The sequence below is a fragment of the Epinephelus fuscoguttatus genome, linkage group LG6 (assembly GCF_011397635.1).
Source record: "Epinephelus fuscoguttatus linkage group LG6, E.fuscoguttatus.final_Chr_v1".
Classification (NCBI taxonomy): Eukaryota; Metazoa; Chordata; class Actinopteri; order Perciformes; family Serranidae; genus Epinephelus; species Epinephelus fuscoguttatus.
Genome location: NC_064757.1, coordinates 1,304,624 through 1,321,874, shown reverse-complemented (window position 1 = coordinate 1,321,874; position 17,251 = coordinate 1,304,624). Strand labels below are relative to the sequence as shown.

Below are 17,251 nucleotides of genomic sequence, written 5' to 3'. Positions count from 1 at the left end.
CGTAACTGCGTTATATTATACAGGCACAGCTCAGCACTGTATTACAGAACCAAGTGGTGTGCAAATAGCCATGAAGTTGACTCTCCAATTCTCGCTATTGAGGGAAGTTACTAAATGATATGACACTCTTGGTTACGTTTGCACGCAAAAGTAGCCCAGCCCCAACCACAACAATAAGATAGGCTAAACTATAACAAAAATACAATAAAAGGGCTATAAAAGAACATAAAACAAGCTATTTTAAGTAGCCTTCAACACGGCCCGAAACACCCTCTGGGTAATATGCAAAACCACTGGCTGACGTCACTCACCAGCCAGTTTCAAAAATGAGATGGTCCATCTCAAGGGGTATATCCTTCAATAAATTCAATTCAATAAATTCAGTTCTGTCGGAACCAAACCTCCTTCATCGGAACGTGGTGGAGACTCGCGTGGCTTTGGTGAAGCCTTAATTCTCTTTACTTTTACATTGTCTGTGGTAGTTCTTATCACTACAGCTGCAATTTTTTTTTGGGCCACAAGTGGGATTTTAGTGGCGTTGTTTCATCCTTTTGATAAGGTGAAATAACAAGTAAGGTGACCTGAAGACGACAGCAGCAGAGTAACGTTAATGAAGATTTCACATTCTTTGATTCTACAGTTCTACAGAGTTTTATCACGATTCTGTCGTGAGGAAAAAGTCAAACTTATCAAAAGTAAGTGAGGCTTTTCTTCAGGTAGCAAATCAACAATTCTCAGTTGTATATATGGGCCAGATGTTTTATAATGTACAAAGTTTTGTTGTCTTGTTGACAATGATACCCCTAGGGATGAGTTATTTGACTAGCTTGATTGGGGTAACTAGCCTACATGGAAAGACCGGGGACTGGGGATTTTATTTATTGTAGCCCTCGGGAGGTCTACACTATTTTAATTATGAGGCCAATAAGCAAACAAATAAATACCACCAATTTTATAACTGAAAATGTAATTTTACTTAGAAACACATTGACTCTTATTTTGAAATTGTGTGTGTGCCTTCAGGTCACAGTTGACATTGAGGTGAGTGATGACGACGATGATTATAATGATATGATGATGATATACAAAACTTTATTATTTATAGGTCACCTGTGTGATTTTCTGGTCCTTGTGTTTGAAATTGACAAGTGATGTGCTGTCAGTCCCAAAGCACATCATATCCGTACAGAGAAAGCGAAAAAATGACAATTTGTTTGGCACTCGGCAACAATCCTGGTTGCCCATTTGGCCCCCCTGGAAAAATAATGAGAACTAGACCATAAAAAATTACAAATAATAAAAATAATAATAACAATAATAATAACAATTAAAGCTACAAGCAGCGTTGGGCGGAAGCTCGGACTCACGCTGTTTCGGCCTCCAGCTCATGCAGGCAGTTACAGACAAAAGTTGTAAATGATTTTAGACCCCTCTTCACTCTAGCTCACAGCTGACAATTTCCCCACATTTGCTCATGTTATTTTCAGAGGCACTAGCTCACTTCCTGTTGGATTTAGGTCAGGGGTGTCAGTGCGTGATTTGTAGGTCTCGATGAGATGAACAAGCCAGTTTTGGTTTGATCTTTCTACGACATTCCTACGGGCCGCAGTTGCCATTTTAGTGAGTCTAGGTGGCGCTAGAGAGCCCATTTTGGCACTTTTGGGGTAAATCTTTTCATTTTATCAAATTTTCCACCAGTTCTGACCTGCATATCAATTTTGGTGAGTTTTTGAGCATGTTTAGGGGGTCAAATTGTGTTTGTTTGCGCACCAATGGGACCCCATGTCATGCAGTAGGTGCCCTTTTTTCCTTTTCGCCCCTGCCCTTCAAACATCCTGAGTCCGTCACTGAGAGGGAGAGACAAGCTGTGTGAGACCAGGCAGATGGGGATGGCTTTAAAATGTCTTGAACTCCTCCCTGTTATTCCCAAACCGTGGGTCCCATCATCAATCTGAGCATACCAGTAGAGCAGAGATAAGGGACTTGAGTCACATGACTTGACTGGAGTCAGATTTGAGTCGCAAATATGATGACTTGAAGCTTGCTTGACTAAGGTTGATAAAAGAGTTGACTTAACTTTGATGCATTGACTTGAGACTTGACTTTGACTTGAGACAGATGACTCGAAAGGACTTGGCTTTAATTCAGTATTAAAGGCACGCTAAGCACCATTTTAGCGCTGTGCCTTTAATGCCTAAACAGGAATCAAGACGTGACAGGAGAATGTCATGATCCACTGTGTCAAAGACAGCAGATAGATCCAGAAGAACCAGGACAGCAGAGTTGCCAGAATCAACAGTTAAAAGCAGGTCGCTAAAAACTCTTAAAAGGGCCGTTTCTGTGCTATGTCGCGATTTAAAACCAGACTGGAACTTCTCAGAGATACCATTTAAGTCAATGTGTGATTGCAGTTGCTCATAAACTACCAGAACCTTTGAGAAAAAAGGGAGCTTGGAAATGGGCCTCAAATTGGACAAAACATCAGGGTCAAGATTGCTCTTTTTAATGAGAGGCTGTACTACAGCATGCTTAAAGGCAGCTGGAACACAGCCAGACCTCAGAGAGGAATTAATTAGGTCAACAATACATGAACCAAGGGTACTGAAAACATCCTTGAGTAGGCAAGGTGGCGTGATATCTAAGGGGCAGTGAGATGGCCGCAAATGTTGTACTATTTCAGCTAAAGAGGGGAGGGATACCTGCTCAAAGTTCTCAAAGACTGCTAAACATGAGGAAAAAGTAGCAGGATCAGAAACGTAGGGAGAAAGAGAGGACCTAATAGCAGCAATCTTGTCTTTAAAAAATGTAAGAAATTTTTTACACATTATAAGTGAAGGCACAACATGAATGGAGTTACCAGGGTTAATAAGAGAGTTGAGAGTGTTAAAAAGAAACTGAGGTTTGTGACTATTACTTGACACAAGGTTAGATAAAAACTGGATTTTTGCTTCTTTAACTGCCCTCTGATACTCCAATAGGCTGTTTTTTATAACATCTTAAGAAATTTGAAGATGATCCTTTATCCATTTTCGCTCAGCGCGTCTACAAGTGCGTCTGATAGCACGTGTGGCATCATTCAGCCACGGTTCTGTCACTGGCTTGGAGCGTCTAATCCTAAATGGAGCCACCAAGTCCAGTAAATCATTACAAGAAGAATTAAAAACAGCCATGAACTCATCGGGACTAAGATTACAATCCAGAGACTGGAGCACAGAATCGTTAAAATCTGCAGAAAACCGAGATGCTGTTGAAGCAGTAATTGTATGCACCCTGTGCACCAGGACACGCGGTTTAGCTTCAGAACAAGGCAGCGTAACATTGAACATGACAGGAAAATAATCAGAAATACGCATATCACAAATGTCAGTGACACATACACTTAGACCGAAGGACAACACAATGTCCAAAATATGTCCCTTCTCATGTGTGGGACCAGTCACTGACTGAGTGAGGTTAAATGAGTCAATCAGATTCAAAAATTCATTGACCAAAGGTCTAGATTGACAGCAGACATGAATATTATTAAATCTCCAGCAATTATGAACCAATCATAATTTAATGATAGTCCTGCCACAAAATCTGAAAAGTCCTGTATAAAGTCCTTGTTAAATTTTGGCGGAGGATAGATGAGCGCACACAGGACAGGAGAGTTTGAGTTGATAAGTGTCTGTAGCTCAAAGCTGAGGAAAGAGTCTGTCTGCACCTGTCGGCATTGAAGGCTGGATTGGTATACAGTCGCTAGCCCCCCACCTCTGCCAGTGGACCGAGGGGAGCTAAAAAACAAGCAGTCAGGAGGAAGAAGTTTGAGAAGCATAAGATCCAGTTCACGCGAGGTGAAGAAATCGTTCAGCACAAAAGTCTTGTTTGCTGGCGATCTAGCATTAAATAGAGCCAAACGAAGAGTCATCTCCTTGCGGTCCGGTTTGGAGGTGCGGGCAAGAGGATGGAGATTTCCGTACTCCACACTGCCGCGGCGCACCTGGTTCCGCCTGGGAAGGCAAGTCTCCATTGGCAGGTGAAGCTGGCCTGTGACCGGGTGATCGGGAACAACAGGCTGGATCCAACGAAGCCCCAGTGGTTGCAGAGGCGCAGAAAATCCGCTCGAACGGTAGCAGGGACCTGACTTGCAGGCAGATTTCAAGTGAGCCCTGATTCTCACCAAAACACCTGCCCGCTTGCCCCGTCTTCTGGACCGCTTCTTCAGCGAAGTGACAGCAGGTGAGCGGCGCAGGTAAGCCAGTACAGACACCAGGAACAGTGGGAGGCTCGAGTTTTGATCACCCAAACCACGCTTGAACAGCGACTCTGATGTTAAGAAGTGCTTGGCGATCATACACAAGCAAAGTAGATACATCTTGGCAGCAAACACAGAACAATAATACAGCAAACAGGAATCCAAGCAGCCCTGACAGATGGCAGGCCACACACACTGGCGCCATCTTTTTCTCAGTACCTTCAGGACCGTCTATGTGTAAGCTACAAGTTGTCCACAAGAGCATTCTGGAGTCATTTGATGGTGTATTTGATTAGTTTTGAGGGAGAGAGGGGGTCGTACCGTTCACCTCCATTTTGTGCGCTAAGCAGCAGGCAGCTCTACCCCACCGATCTCAGAACAACAGGTACTGATAATTAAGGGTAACGTACCTACCCATATGACTATAGGGATTACGGCAATAGGCGAATTTTCCAAAATGTCTAACTTTCCCTTTAACTGTGGAGCTCTCACTGCTGCACTGTGCCACTTGAAACTGACAAGGCGCGTGTCCATGTGCCAAAGATGCGCGTGTCCACACGCTTACTAGCGGGTGCGTGCGTGTGATTTTTCCACAGGAGATATTTTTACTTTTTTGTCTATTCAAGAAATTACCCACAAATGCTATACACCAAGAATTATTATTTTATTTATCTATGTTTTTATTTACATATGCCTATTTACTTATTTAGTTTAATACTGTACCTGAAGTTATATTTGAGCAAAAAGGAAAATGTTTCTTAACCTGTTTGTTTGTCTGAGATGATTATTGAAAAGCTGGTTGTATCTTGGTTAAAATGTTCTAATAAAGCAATATCTTGTGTGCTGTAAAGTGTTTGGAAAAAATGAAATCGGAAAAAATCGGAATTGGCCAAATCGGAAATCGGTATCAGCACAAAAAATTGTAATCAGTGCAAGTCTAGTAAACAGTATGAGAGTCTAGTAGTTGCACAGTGTAAATGATTGTGTATATAAAAATCAAAAAAGGCTCCTGCACACTGTCTCACTCTCTTATTTTCATTTTATTTAAGCAACATTTCAGTCGATGTGACCTTCATCAGGCATCATGATGCGTGAGACAGTGTGCGGGAGCTGAGACAGTGTGCGGGAGCTGAGATTTTTCCATACATAATGACTGTGTATATAAAACTGTGTTGGGTGACGTGAAAAAAAAGTAAAGAAATTAGGGCTGTCACGATACTAAAATTTCAAACTCGATGTTGATACGTAGGAAAATATTCAATACTCGATACCATTTTCGATACAGAAGCAAAAAATTAAGAGGCATGTCATTTTTTTAAATACATCAGAACAGTAACATCAATGATAACAACAAAAAATCCCCCCAAAATAAATAACAACCAGAAACAAGATCTGTTCATACTTACCTACAGCCCTGTTTATTTTCTGTGCTTGTGGTGAATTGGCACCATATTTTCATTGCTGATCAAATAGAGCTGGTAGTTTAGGCTCAGGATGCTCCTGTTTCTACCTCACTATGTGATCAGAGAACCAGGGGTTACGGGAGAAACCAAATGTTTTTTCAGCTTCAATCTGTGACTTTACAACTTTTCAGACACACGTAATTGTGTTGTCCTGTTAAACTAACATTGTCTATTAATGTTACAGACGGGCATGACTGATAAAGTTTTCTGCTTAGCTCCCACATTAACGTTAGAAGTTATATTTAGTTTGATGCTGGCGACACCAGCTGCTCAGCTGCTAGTGAGGGGAGGGGCTGTACCTGCCGTCTGCAGCGTGCTGTGTTCACTTCACTAAATATTTCGGAAGAGCGCTTTTTCCTTTATCATCTCCTGCAGCCGCGCCAGCCATATTACAGCAACAGAAATATGTGGATGCATGCACAGCGACGACAACAAGCCGGGTTGCAGCAAGAGCTCTGTGCCTGCCAGACGCTGCCTGCACAGCGCGTGTCTGTCAGACCTGTCGCGTGCACCCGACAGGCACTGAGGTGGCGTGCACTGTTAGTATCAATACTTTTGTAAATTAGTATTGTATCCGGATACAGCATTTGAGTATTGATACTTTTCAGAGTATCGATACTTTTGACAACCCTAAAAGAAATACCCTATGTAAACTCTATTGCTGATGTGTTACCAAATGCGCCACAGCGTCACGTGACCATCTCGTGCTAACAGCTCAACGTGTTTGCTAGTGTGCTGGCTGGTGAGTGACGTCAGCCAGTGGTTTTGCATATTACCCAGAGGGCGTCTTGGGCTGCGTTGAAGGCTACTTAAACCCGTTTTGTGTTCTTTTATAGCCCTTTTATTGTATTTTTGTTGTAGTTTAGCCTATCTTATTGTTGTGGTTGGGGCTGGGCTACTTTTGTGTGCAGCCGTAAGTGTCATATCGTTTAGTAACTTCCCTCAATAGCGAGAATTGGAGAGTCAACTTCATAGCTGTTTGCACGCGAAAAAATTGGGTTCTGTAATGCAGTGCTGAGCTGTGCCTGTATAATATAAATCAGTTACGTCAGGCTATCTGGTGAAACCTCTGATTGAGGTATCCACATTAACATTAACATTAATGGGTCGGAAGAGCTGCAGTCGGAAAAATGGTGGAAAAAAAGTATGGTCTGATTATTGGGAGGTCGGAGTAATGGATCTCAAAAGATAGGACCCTATGGTCGGACTACTGGGTAGTCCGAGGAATGGGTAGTCGAACTATAGGGTGGTCAGACTGACGCATTGTCCCCCAGCTAACCACTCCCTTTAAGTAGGGAGTTTGAATGCACACTGGTGTGATACAAGCAGTCTGTGCTGGATTCCATCCATAGATATTTGATAATTATAAATAAATTCATCTTGTAGGGCGTATTGTATAAGGGCTTTAGCAATAGATCTTTATATACATGCATGCAGACAGCAGTCTCTTGATTACGGAATGGACTGTGCTATGCAGTTACACAGGCTTTAGATATTGACAGAACCTCCATCGGGCTAATCCTTGTGAAACAGCTCAAACTAGGCAAAGGCGTTATTTACACAGCTGATTGGTGGTCTCTGCATGGTTTCCAGATAGATACTGTGATAATAATACTAATAATTTTAAACTTTATTTTTCGCACCTTTCATACAAGAAATGCAGCACAAAGGACTTTACAATATGCAGGATAAGCACTGGGTGCTTCCCATGAAAACAGACATAATGGACATAAAACAGGCAAGGCATTTCAATATTAAAGGACATTTAAAATAAGGTAGGCACCCAGAATTAATGTAACAAATTCAGTATCTGACCAAATGCCTCCCCTTCTCCCTGAGTTATGGCCAGAAAAGTGTTTTTGCAGAACATTATGAGGTCGCAGTGACCTTGACCTTGACCTTGGACGATTATATTCTAATCAGTTGATCATTTCAGGTCAAGGATGTATGTTTGGGCCAAATTTGAGAAAATTCCCTCAAGGCGTTCTTAAGATATTGTGTTCTTAAGAATGGAGCGGGTAGATGGACTCTCACTCATGTCCCCCACTGACACACACACACACATGCACTCACTGTCACTGAGCATCTCATCGGCAGCAACAATAATAATAAAATCTAATGCTAACACTAACATTTTCATTACTTCATTTCTTGCACTAGATATGCTCTCTTTAATCCACTGCTGATTATTATCCACTTCTCATTATTATTATTATTATTATTATTATTATTATTATTTCTTGTATTTTTGTACTTTATTTTGCATGCCTAGTTTTTAAGTTTTTTAAGTTTAAATTTTGAAATTTTTAATCTAACTCTCTCTCCTTGACTGCTGTAACACTGGAATTTCTCAATTGTGGGATCAATGAAGGTGTATCTTATCTTATTACAAAAGGAGCTATTCACCATTTTTAATCATGACTCTATAACGAAAAAGAGGTCAGTAAGGCTTTATTTCCGTTTATGTCTTGTGACTACAAAACTATCTTGGAATAATGCTTAATGAGGTTTTCCTGTTCTTCCCATTTCTCTAACAGGACATAAATGCTTCATTAGCCTAACCTGACACAAAAGTCATTTTTTTTATTTCTGCATCCACAATGTGCATCTATGTCAGTTGTAGACACAGGTAAGCAAAAAATGAGACATTGCGCTGCATGATAGAACCACTGGTGCCAACAAATTGGTGTTCATATGGCACATACAAGTGAGTTAAGGGCATTCACCCTACACACATCTCTTTCAACTCAGAAAATTGGGGCCGTTTTGGTCGCATATAGGACCAAAATTTAATCTGTGCGACCTCAAAATATAATTGGGAGCACTGGTGCGAGTGTAACTAATTCTTCTGGTGCAACTATTTTTCCCCCGAGTCGAATGTCTCATTCACAAGTTTTTTTTTTTCCCCCCTCAAGTTAGTAGGCTACATTAATAAAGTTCCCAGGCTTCTCTCTACCTCGTGAGCTGACAGTGACCAATCAAACTTGAGCTTGACCTTTAATAATTTTAGAAGAGAAAATGAAGAGAACGCTGAAGACTTTTTTAGTGGCTATTGTTGTTTCTCCGCTAGTTGCTCTCATGGAAGAGCAGGTCAGGGAAGCGACCAAGCTGGGAATCACAGCCATGCAACTTGGAGTCCACAGTGAGGAGGAAATCCACAAAGACGGCAACACTCTTTCCCAGACACTGTCACAGCTCATCTCCGCTGCAGCTTGCTGGTCTGTTTACAGTGGCGTTGTGCTAGCCTATGTCACGTTTCATTTACTCTGATTGGTTTTCCGTCTTTCCAATTGCGTGAAGGGGCACTTTGAGTGATAGCCGTTGATATTGCCCCTCGGGAATAGAGGAAATGTACACTCCGTGTCCAGACCCATTCACGTTTTGCGAATTGGGTTTGGCAACGCCAGGCTACCACTGAACACCACTGTGAATGAAAGAGAAACCTTAGATGATGATAGAGAAACCTTAGATGATGATAATACTGATAATACCGATAATACCACTGTGAATGAAAGAGAAACCTTAGATGATGATAATACTGATGATGATGACTGTCATCATCATCAGTATTATCATCATCTAAGGTTTCTCAGTGTTCAGTGGTTCAGTGGTGTTTTTTCTAAAAATGTCTTCAACTGAAAAGGGGTTTTTTTTGGGGAGTTTTTCCTTATCTGCTGTGAGGGTCCAAAGGACAGAGGGATGTTGTATGCTGTAAAGCCCTGTGAGGCAAATTGTGATTTGTGATATTGGGCTTTATAAATAAAATTGATTGATTGATTGAAAAAGTTGTTAATGATAAGTGTACTATACATATATAATGTAATGTATACAGTATAATGTCGACTTTTTGTTGCAATAAAAAAAAATGATTACACTGTTGGTGCTTCTTACATTACGGTGGGTGCTCCCAAAATTTTGCTGGTGCTCCTAACTTTTTGAAGTCTACCATGTAAAAAAAGTTCATTTCAAGCCCTGTTGAGACACAAGCCCCTTTTACACTATCAGATACTGGGCCGTTTTGCCGGCAAGCTGCAAGCGTTTAGACACACAGAGCCGGACTGGCGAGTTGATCCGATGTGCCCAATTTCCCACCTCATAGGGTAGTCATATTGGCGGAACCTTTTTGGTTTAAAAAGAACAAGGCACCCTTCTGCCACGGGAGGGCCTGTCGATGACTTTTGGGAGGAGCTGTTGATGACGCCGCAACGACAACCCACTGGCAGTGGACTAACAGGAAACAGCTGATAGCAGGAATGAGCAGCTTCTACTAGTAGCAAGAGGGACACACAAACCTGACAGACACTACAGTAAAGATGAGCAACTGGGGAGAAAAAGAAATGCGTGCCCTCATTGCCCTCGCAAATGAAGAGGCCATTAACCGCCAAGTGACAGGGGCGGTGAAGGACGGGCCAAATTATGAGAGAATCGCCGAAGGTCTGACCAGCCGCGGCTTTCCTCGGAGTACGTCACTGTTTACGTCACACACTGAGCTACACGTTTTGTTACTTGCTCACGCCCCCCATTGCTCAGAGACATCACTGAATTTAAAAGAAGTGTGTGTCTGCATGTGTAGATAAAAACTTCAACGTCAATACTCTTTTCTTCACTTAACATATCAAATGTAAAGGGATGGGTTTCCTCTTGACTAACAGGGGGTGACACTGTGCTTGGAAAGAGGGGGGAGGTTGAGGCATTAACTTATGTGATATCACCAGAAGGTGATTTGAGCAGGGATGAGAGACACTTGCCCCTTTGTTAGCAAAATGACCAGAAAGGGTCCCCTTGTTAACCTGCCAACCCCTCCTTCCCTTCCCTTTCAGATGACTATACTCTAATGAAACATGCTTATATATATTATACATCAGTTCTACCAATAGATGCCCCTAAATCCTCCACACTGGACCTTCAACTTTTTGTGTAGTTTTACATCTGGCATTTCCACTATGTTTATAGAGAGGATTTATTAGCAGACCAGTTTGACCTTAAAGGAGCTATATGTAAGAAATCTAAAGCAAATAGTCGTAAAATCCTCCTAATATGTCACAGAGACTAAGGAATAATGTTCATATAACATACTGATCTCACCGACATCAATAGTACGGCCAGAATATTTGCATCTAAAAAATTTTTTTGCGGTCCGCAAATCATGTTTATGTTTTGAATTTATGTTTTGGCCTGTTGCGCCACCCACCGCCGTCTACCAGTCACGCAGTCAGTAGAGTCTCAGCATCAGTTACAGTTACAATTGAGCTACAGCAGCACAGCATGCAGCATTAGCAGTGTCCCAGCATGTGCAGCCGGCTTCTCCTCAGCTGTATCCCGGCAGCAGCGTTAGCAGCAGAGAAGCCGGACTTGCTCGAACGGTCCACTGGAAAACGGAAGATCAAGGACGCGGCAACGCGGCCCTGCCACGGCAGCCGTTTTGGCCACATTCTTACATACAGCGCATTTAAACCTTTTGGTCTTAATATCCTGGCTGCAACCTACTGATACGTTCTACTGGGAACTTACTCAGAAGTATTTGTGTAAGTTGCTATGAGAAAATAAAGGTGGATATTTTTGAAAGGTTCTGAGTCGTTTTGACACACAGAGACGGATGAAAAGACTTCTGGTACATGATGTTCCAATGTGAAATTAGGCTATACTAAATGACTTCTTTCAGTTAACACACACACTGTAAATGTTCAAAGCTGACTTTTCATGGAGGTGGGTGAAAAAGAAGATCATGAACTCAACTCACGACTACCAAGCTTGAATGTGAACGCAGCAAGTAGGCAAATGCTGCACTTTTTAATTCATTGCTTTACAGACCGTCAATGAAACAGAGTCAGCGCATAGCCAGGCTGTCTGAAATGGCGCAAAGTAAGGGGAACAAAGAGTTCCAAAGTCGGGGGTGGGGGGGGGTGGGGGGGGTTCTGGCAGGCATGCTGAAAGTGTTGAAGATTGTGTCCCACTGGCAGCAGCAAAAAGGACAGTAAACTTGCCAACAGATTTCACACATGCAAATTCATTACTGGCCGTCTGATCTATTAAATCTATTCCATATTTACTAAGTAAAAACAAATGAAATAAAATTACGCCACTGATTTTAAAAAAAAAAAAGAAAAGAAAAAAGAGCTCTTGGTGTGTGTGTTCAAAACCACACTAATAAAATGTACACACAATGTACACAACTAATTTAAGCTGGCAGTCTGGTTGAGAAATAGGCTACCTGAGAAACAAAGAAGTTGTATTGAAACAAATGGTATAGGCAGCATTGTGTGCCTTTCGAAGTAACGAAGGATGGTATCAGGCTGCAGCTTCATGTTAGGATAGGAGGTTTGGATTCAGAACATTTTGTTCCCGATAAAAACTCCATCACTGTGCTGAGTGCATTGCCTCCAGCGGGCTCGCTATGGAAGCAGTGACTGCCAGTGTTGACTGTGAACACGATGAGACTGCGAGCACTGCATGTACTCGCGATAGACTAGATTTAATGCCTGCCTGCTTTCCACACCGGCAAATGCCGCGGCCGCCCTCATTTATGCATCTTAATTCCATAAGAGAACAAGCCTAGAGTTACACACACTCACGCACACACACGCAGAGCCGCGACAAGCAGAGAAGACACACTCAACTCACCTCTACTCTTTGCACGAAGCCTTTCTTTTCCTTTCAAACCTTCACTGTTTAACTTTAACTCCGTAAACACGCTTATGGTTCGTTATGTTGTTAGGGATGACACTCTGCGCATGCTCGGCTCGGGCCACCAATCCTGTGCAGCTGCTTTATATAACAACTATAATCCAATCCAACCCGAATAATCCCGAAATCACTGAGAGCAGTTTTTGTACGACATTATCACATCAACATCTTCACAGTCTGAAGGTTTGGTTCCAGTTGAGTTTGACTATTTAATTCAGTGTATGCATCTAGAGACAAGGACACACTGAATAAACATGTGATGCTGTGACATATACAGGATTTCTATAAATTTAAATACATTTATCAGAGAATTTAAGGGGCAAATCAAGAATTACAGATCGAGGTAGATCACTACAATCGTAAATAGCATATATGTTTTAATTTTCTTCTTTTCATTGTAATTTTCTCAGTGTAGGAAAATATATATGATATTGCAAGGAATTTGTATGTGTTATTTATAAGTATTATCTTAAACGTTAATTATTTAAAACAACATACTGTAACAGACAGCACTGAAGTAGCACAAAGGGGTATTAAGACTTTGAAAAGTGTATAAAACTGTGAACTGATTACTGTCACACCATGGTGAAAGAAATATTCAGATATTTATTGGTAAAAGTACCAATACATACAATACTACAAGCAAAAGCCATAAAATCAAACCCCTTTCCAGGGTGTATAGCTCCACACTGTCCAGAGACAAATCAACTTTCAAAATAGTTAAACATTTAACACTATGCCAGTGTCGCTTCTTTAACTCACAAAACAGAGTGAAATCAACACTATGGGATTAGACAAAAACAGTGCTCTGAGTTACATTTTGTACTATTTGAGTAGTATTAGTTTCACTCCCTAAAATGTCAAGCTACCTACACTAAAAAATGTTAAAATGATAGAATTACAAAAGAAACCCAAGAAACAATTTTCAAAAATATATAAATAAAATTTTTGTAACTTTTTAACTTTGCAGCCAAATCATTGTAAATGAAGGTATAAAGTACAAACTGTCATCTGACACATTATAAGAACTTTGAATATCAAATGAAATTTAAGATCAGACACTTTCATTACACACCTTTCATGACTTAGTAATACTTTGAAGGTATGGTGATTGAGGGTATTTCTGGGGGGAGTTTTTCCTTATCTGCTGCGGGGGTCCAAAGGACAGAGGGATGTCATATGCTGTTGTTATCAAATTGTTATTTGTGATATATTGGGCTTTACAAATAAAATTGATTGATTGATTGAATTTTTGGAGACTTCAATCACTCCAGCGGTAGTGGAAGCAGATGTATTAGCAACAACCCAGATGCCTCAAGATCACTTCCTTGGGGACATTCTGCTGACTACACCAAGTGACGCAACTCTGGTATTGAGGTGGGCTGCTTAGCCCTCTTGTATGACTATGCAAGAAACATCTCCTGGATGCACTGGGACCATAGACCGCGGAACCGGGGGGGCCAGGGGGGCCATGGCCCGGGTAACTTTTGTACTCTGACATAAAGGGCTGCACTGGGACCCAACGCAAATAGTAATAGTCATTTTGATCCACACTCCACCAGTTGGTGGCGGTAATGGGCCAATTCGCTGTTTGCCAACCGCCATTAAACAGTAGAAGAAGAAGAAAAACAATAAGAAGAAGATGTAGCCTAGCGACGGGATGTCAACACAGGAACTTGGTGCACATGCATGAGCGTTTCCACTCCATATCTATTGCAATGCATCTCTATTATTGTGCGGGCATAAATTCTCAGAGTTTTGCGGGAGCGGGCAGGAGTGGACATACACATCGCGGGAGCCGGCGGGAGTGTAACACACACGTTGCGGTTGCGGGCGGTAATGGTCAGAAATTCAGCGGAGCGGGCAGGAGCGTGATGAAGAAAACAGTCCCGCGCAGGGCTCTACTCTGACAAACTATTTTATATGAATAAAAGCCTAAGTTGTATCCTATCTGTGTTTTTACAAGCCAAGTCACCACACACCTTTACTCACTCTCACCAACTGCTGCCGATAAAAAAAAAAAACTCCCACTGACTGCTGCATATTGATTTGATATTAGTGTGCCTATCAAGTGCATTGTTTATCAATACGTCATGCATGAGCGTCGCGAGCTAACGGTAGGCGCCTGCGCTGGCTGCATCTGGGAAAATGAAGAGACAGAAGTCGATATCTGATTTTCTTCAAGTAAACAGAAAAAACAAAATGATCAAATTACTCCAGCTTCCACTGTGGCCTCATCTGTGCGTTTATGTAGCTATAAATAGGCTTGGCCTGTTGTGTGTGAATGTTAGAGTGGGATCAGAGGGGTTAATCTGAGCAAGCATGTGTTCGTGTTCATGCATGTACTGTAGATGTGACTGTGTGGCATCGGAATAAAAAAAGTGCTCCGCAACGTCAGTAATATTGTCTGTTTCAATGCATATGCCCCCCCACCCCCTCCGTGTGACTTGAAATTATGGCTCCCCCCTTGTTCAGATGCGTTCCACGGTCCATGACTGGGACGCATCCTCAGTGATGTATCCTGGGGTCATTGGGTGTTTCGGGTCTTGCAACATCAGACACCCTCATCCAGGCGACCCAGCCGGGGGTGATCAGGCCCCGACGCGTCCCAGCAGCAAGCCACAGGTCAGCCCCCTTAATCCAAAGCCACCTTGTGGCTTTTTCTGCGGCTTCACTTGCAGATTGGATGGCCCTCTTCTTGGCTGCCTCTGTGACGCCCAATCGGCAAAGGACTTTGCAGAGTGAGCGTCCTGCGAAGCCTCTACAGCCAACTTCTGTGGGCTCGTAGAATGTTCTCCAGCCCCTGCCCCTGCACTCTTCCACCAGTTCCTGGTACTTTGCATGTTTCCTCTCATTGGCTTCCTTAATCCGCTCTTCCCAGGGCACAGTGAGTTCCAGCATGATCAGATGTTTTGAAGCCTCAGAGGTGATGATCATGTCTGGCCGGAGGGATGTTGTTGTGGATGCACTCGAGGTTTCTCTCCAGCTTTGATGAAGGGGATTGCTGTCTTCGGAGCATGTTGGTGTTTACTGGCACTGATGGCTAAGGCTACGCTCTTAGCAACTGCTTTGAGCACCTGGTCATCGCGCCAATGATAGCGGCCATCAGGCAGGGTCTTTGGGCAGCTAATGAGGAGGTGTTATAAGGAGCCTCTTCCGGAGCAAAGGAGGCAGGAAGGTGTCTCACTTTCCCCAGATGTGGAGGGCAGGGTATCATAGACTGCTTGCACAAGGAACCAGACGCGATGGAAGTCCGCCTGCATGATGTTAGACCAAGGTGCAGCTGCAAGGTCACCTGTAGCTGAGCAGATAAGCAAAAAAGTCTTTCAAATCTGGAAAGAAGCACCAAAATTTGACTGAGTGTACCTCTTGGGTCATTCTTTTGAAAAATCCCATTAGCCACGTAAATTTCAAAATGGCCACCATTTTTAAAGATGGCCACCATTTCAACCATCTTTTACGACAGAACTTAATTTTCTGGGCCAATTTCAATGATTCTGGTGTCAAATTATAGGTTTTTAACTATGGAAAATTCTAATCTATACATCAGAAATCCTTTTTATATCTCTTTATGCCATTTACTCAGAATATTTTCTAAAGTTATGTAGCCTACAAAATATACATAAACACAACATTATTCCAGCAAAACGTTTATTAGAAATGTACTAGTGATGGGCAAAGCAGTTCTTTAGATGTTACTGAATCACTAGAATCAGTTCATTAGAAAGAGTCATTCAAAAGATTTGTTCAAAAGATTTGTTCACCGAATTGTTCAGTGCTTGGCGGGAGGAGCCCTGACTGTGTACCGCGTAGTCCGACTCAGTCTCTCTGTGTTGCTGCTGCTGCGTCTGCCGTGCACTGGTGAGTCTCATTACTGGCCAACCTAACGTTTTAAGTTTGTTTATCTGGAAACTAAGTCTGTTAAAACAATGGGGAGGTGTGTGATTGTGTTCATGTGGCTTGACTCCTGGCTACATTTGCCGTTAGCTTGGAGAAACAGTCTCTATGAAAATGTATCACTGAGAAGAAATGATTTGAATCACTCAGGAATTGAGGTTACGTTGTTCACTGAGTGATTCGTTCACCGAGTGATTCGTCATGTGGTAAGCAGTCCCTCCCTGCACCCTGGCTGCCTCGTGACTCGCGAGTGATTCAACGTACGCACGGACTGAATCAGCATCTCCATTCCCGGCCTGCATGCTCGCTGCTGAGCTCAACTGAACTGAGAAATGAACGAATCAGTTCCGGAAGTGATTCACTTCAGTACGTTAACTCAACAGATTTGTTCTTTTGAACAATTTGTTCGCGATCAATTGATTTGCTCATGAGAAGCTGAATATGATCCTTTGCTTACTACTGTACATATCATTTGTACAGCATAGCATAAAACATACAAAATGTAAAATGCAATTATGTGTAACCTGAACATTTTAGAATCAATGTACATTTGTCACATCAAATTCATCTGTAACGTCAATAACCTTAACATTCTAGACTCAACAGCTGTGTTAGAGTATATCAACTAAACTATGCTCTAACTAACCTATGAAACAGAGCCTAATCTTCACATCTGCAGCTACAGTTTTACTTATGGCGTCCTGTAGGCAAGGAAAAATGAGACAGAACTACACTGAAAACACCTACCCTTATTTCAGGATGTCTCCTATCATTGAAATTATAAGAATCCATCTATAACTAAGGGCCCTGAAAATATGACTTTAAAAAAGGGTTCTTGTGGCTCCCAGGTTAGAGGTAAGCTGATCTGAGTCAGTGGGTAAGTTGAGCCATGTGGGGGTAAACTGACTGTCTGACTTTTTAAGTTGACACATGAACATAATTTATATATAATAATTTACCTCTTTTAAAAAAG

The 17,251-nt window shown here is 42.1% G+C and overlaps 1 protein-coding gene across 2 annotated transcripts in view; it reads right to left on the bottom strand.

Annotated features, from left to right (window-relative positions):
• The window catches only part of LOC125890223 (centrosome-associated protein CEP250-like), a 102,862-nt gene extending 90,445 nt beyond the window's left edge, over positions 1 to 12,417 (bottom strand). For both annotated transcript variants that reach the window (XM_049578746.1, XM_049578747.1), the window contains exon 1: positions 12,319 to 12,417. The gene's annotated coding sequence lies outside the window, so the exon portion shown is untranslated. The remainder of the gene's footprint in view (positions 1 to 12,318) is intronic.
• Positions 12,418 to 17,251: the final 4,834 nt, after the last annotated feature.